This window comes from Coregonus clupeaformis, chromosome 13 (assembly GCF_020615455.1).
Source record: "Coregonus clupeaformis isolate EN_2021a chromosome 13, ASM2061545v1, whole genome shotgun sequence".
Taxonomy (NCBI): Eukaryota; Metazoa; Chordata; class Actinopteri; order Salmoniformes; family Salmonidae; genus Coregonus; species Coregonus clupeaformis.
Window position 1 is genome coordinate 50909796 of NC_059204.1, and position 4110 is coordinate 50913905.

The following is a 4110-nucleotide window of genomic DNA, read 5'->3' on the forward strand; positions in this document are numbered from 1 at the left end:
CTGTGCATACAATTTAGCCGATTACACACAACATTCAGTCTGATCAACCGCACAAGCTACCTCACATTGTTGCTTACATGACTTGATCCACCCTGCTTTTACTCTCCTCCACCCCAACCAAGCTAAAACCTAAGCCATAATACTCACCGCATTTGATGAAATATCTTCCTCTGGCTACATGTCCAGTAGTGATAATACGTTGACATGATGTTGAAATGTAGCCACGCTGTGGCCTAGTTTTTCCAGGGGAGAATAAATTAAATGAATTTTAAAAAATGAACAAAAGGTATTTAGGATGCCAGCGTTTCCCTTAGCCATGGTTGGCATCAGTGGGGGAAAAAAGTATTTAGTCAGCCACCAATTGTGCAAGTTCTCCCACTTAAAAAGATGAGAGAGGCCTGTAATTTTCATCATAGGTACACGTCAACTACGACAGACAAAATGAGAAAAAAAAATCCAGAAAATCACATTGTAGGATTTTTAATGAATTTATTTGCAAATTATGGTGGAAAATAAGTATTTGGTCAATAACAAAAGTTTCTCAATACTTTGTTATATACCCTTTGTTGGCAATGACACAGGTCAAACGTTTTCTGTAAGTCTTCACAAGGTTTTCACACACTGTTGCTGGTATTTTGGCCCATTCCTCCATGCAGATCTCCTCTAGAGCAGTGATGTTTTGGGGCTGTCGCTGGGCAACACAGACTTTCAACTCCCTCCAAAAATGTTCTTTGGGGTTGAGATCTGGAGACTGGCTAGGCCACTCCAGGACCTTGAAATGCTTCTTACGAAGCCACTCCTTCGTTGCCCGGGAGGTGTGTTTGGGATCATTGCCATGCTGAAAGACCCAGCCACGTTTCATCTTCAATGCCCTTGCTGATGGAAGGAGGTTTTCACTCAAAATCTCACGATACATGGCCCCATTCATTCTTTCCTTTACACGGATCAGTCGTCCTGGTCCCTTTGCAGAAAAACAGCCCCAAAGCATGATGTTTCCACCCCCATGCTTCACAGTAGGTATGGTGTTCTTTGGATGCAACTCAGCATTCTTTGTCCTCCAAACACGACGAGTTGAGTTTTTACCAAAAAGTTATATTTTGGTTTCATCTGACCATATGACATTCTCCTAATCCTCTTCTGGATCATCCAAATGCACTCTAGCAAACTTAAGACGGCCTGGACATGTACTGGCTTAAGCAGGGTGACACGTCTTGCACTGCAGGATTTGAGTCCCTGGCGGCGTAGTGTGTTACTGATGGTAGGCTTTGTTACTTTGGTCCCAGCTCTCTGCAGGTCATTCACTAGGTCCCCCCGTGTGGTTCTGGGATTTTTGCTCACCGTTCTTGTGATCATTTTGACCCCACGGGGTGAGATCTTGCGTGGAGCCCCAGATCGAGGGAGATTATCAGTGGTCTTGTATGTCTTCCATTTCCTAATAATTGCTCCCACAGTTGATTTCTTCAAACCAAGCTGATTACCTATTGCAGATTCAGTCTTCCCAGCCTGGTGCAGGTCTACAATTTTGTTTCTGGTGTCCTTTGACAGCTCTTTGGTCTTGGCCATAGTGGAGTTTGGAGTGTGACTGTTTGAGGTTGTGGACAGGTGTCTTTTATACTGATAACAAGTTCAAACAAATGCCATTAATACAGGTAACGAGTGGAGGACAGAGGAGCCTCTTAAAGAAGAAGTTACAGGTCTGTGAGAGCCAGAAATCTTGCTTGTTTGTAGGTGACCAAATACTTATTTTCCACCATAATTTGCAAATCAATTCATAAAAAATCCTACAATGTGATTTTCTGGAAAAAAAATTCTCAATTTGTCTGTCATAGTTGACGTGTACCTATGATGAAAATTACAGGCCTCTCTCATCTTTTTAAGTGGGAGAACTTGCACAATTGGTGGCTGACTAAATACTTTTCCCCCCCACTGTATATAATATATGCTCATACCTCACTCTCACTTTGTTTGTTCACCACTATGTTATCAAATAAACCGGACTTAGCACCTCAGGTTTCCCGCCCTGCCCCTGAGACAGGCTAATACCAAAGCCTCTTTCAAATAATCATACATGTAATATAAATGATAATTATATAATTATCAATAATACTATACAGTAGATTCTCGCTGCTACTATTATAGGAAGAAAGGATAAGAAATGTAGTGGTTAAAAATAACAATTTTACAAAGTCTCATATAAAGCAGACAATGCGCTCTTGATGCAGTGAGGGGTGCCGAGAATAGCAGCAAAATGTAATAATCAAATTCTAGAACAGCAGCATAGAATTCTGGCACCATGTGCAAAAATAATTTGCGCTGTATGCTAATTACCTATAGGCTATGTTTCAACTTGTCAAATTCAAATGATTATCCTTTACAACCATGGACACGTGAGGTACTAATTACATAGCCTTTATGGTGTTATACTCAATTGTGCTTATGTAGCTAGCTACATTCTTCTATTAGCTCTGTAAAACAATGCTAATGGCGGCAGAGAAGTATTAGCTTGTGTTGTATCCTTTGAAGCTGCCCTGGCCTTATCATGACCATGGCCTGTGTAATCATTTGGCCTGTTTAGCATAGCTCTGCTCTGCCCTGCCCTGCTCCCTTGTGGAGCCCTTGTGAAGCTCTTCAGTTACTGTTTCTTACCTTGACATATCATTCATAATTCGTGATTTTGTCAATGCAACTTAGTATTTTCATAGCAGTGTTATTATGTTATGTCAATGTGATATTGTTTTATTGCTATATCCTGATATTTTATTCTAATTACTAATAATTCCTATTTATTCTGTACTCTCCGAAACCACACAAACAAACAGTATTGAACATTATTTGCCAACATCATAACTGGAACTGGACATCTTTCTTGCCAAAGATGGTGGCCAAGCCCTTTATAATGTTGGATGTCAGTGGTGGACCCTGTATAGACTATAATGTCCTGGACAAATCATGTCTTAACGTCACACATAACAAAAACTTGACCCCAAACCTGTGCCTATTGGAGGGAATATATTGACGGAACGCCAGCCTACCCTTCCATAACATCAGGGACTCGTCAATGCATAGGTCCTTGTATGGCACAAAGATCCAACCAAATACAGATGTCAGGCTGGTAAGAACATTTCTTATTTTGTGTAAGGGGTCATTTAGGTTGGCAGTAGCATTGTTGACGAAATGCAGGCATCACAGCAGAACTAAAAAGAGGTCTTGGGAAAAGAGAGTGGCAAACATAGGATCCGTGCTCCAGTATTCACTTAGGGAGTTCTTCTTCACTATTCCCATGAGAAGGACTGTCACCAGGAAGGTATACATTCCACTAATTGTGGTTGTCACCCATTTAAGCAAGCTTCCCCCTTACTCTTGGCTCTCTCTGCTCCTGTAGCTCCAAGGTATAGCGATTGGTCTTCTCCACTATGTCCACCAGCTCCTCTGTCAGAAACAGCTTGAAGCACAGCAGGGCCAGGAGGGGTGAAATGGCTGGCGGCCTTCCAGCTACCGCAAACCTCCTGTACTTCACCCACTTTTGGTATGCCTCCATCACCACCAGCATCTTCAGAGGGACCTGGAACTTCGTCAGTGGGCAAGGGGTCTTCAGATTCAGGGTTATCAATGGCCACAAGGTGGGGGGGGGGCAGCTCCTCACTGTCAGAATCTGAATCCTCACTTTCATACTCAGACGCTTTGTCAGAAATTTTTAAAATCTCCAGAATTTCCGTATTGAAAGACATTGCTAATGTTACAGCTTAGCTTACTAGCTACATACATAAACACCGAATGGCTCTGAGTGAGTGTCAGAGGTTATGTGATTGACTGCAGGCACGTGCCACTTGTATCAATAAATCATTATCAGAAAATGGTTTGAGTGGTAATAATGTATTCATTTACTCTTTTATTCACATGTTTTCAAGTACCAGTTTCCAATCATGCATTACAATTCTTGCATAGATTGTAATGGACACATAGGATGTGTGTAATATACTTTTTTGAAAGTTTTACTGATTATGATGAACTAATGCTAAGCTAATTGCCAGCTATGTGTGGAGCCATGTTTGTTGACATCATACAATGCATTCTGGGTGTCACGTAAACGTCTGTCAGACAAAAGATTTT

General features: G+C 41.5%; 1 long non-coding RNA gene across 1 annotated transcript; it reads left to right on the top strand.

The window, feature by feature from the left end:
- Window positions 1–2427: 2427 nt before the first annotated feature.
- LOC121580275 lies at window positions 2428–3815 on the top strand. Its single transcript, XR_006003011.2, has 3 exons — window positions 2428–2510; window positions 3005–3112; window positions 3383–3815. It is a non-coding gene; the product is annotated as an uncharacterized LOC121580275 (long non-coding RNA).
- The last annotated feature ends 295 nt before the right edge of the window (window positions 3816–4110 follow it).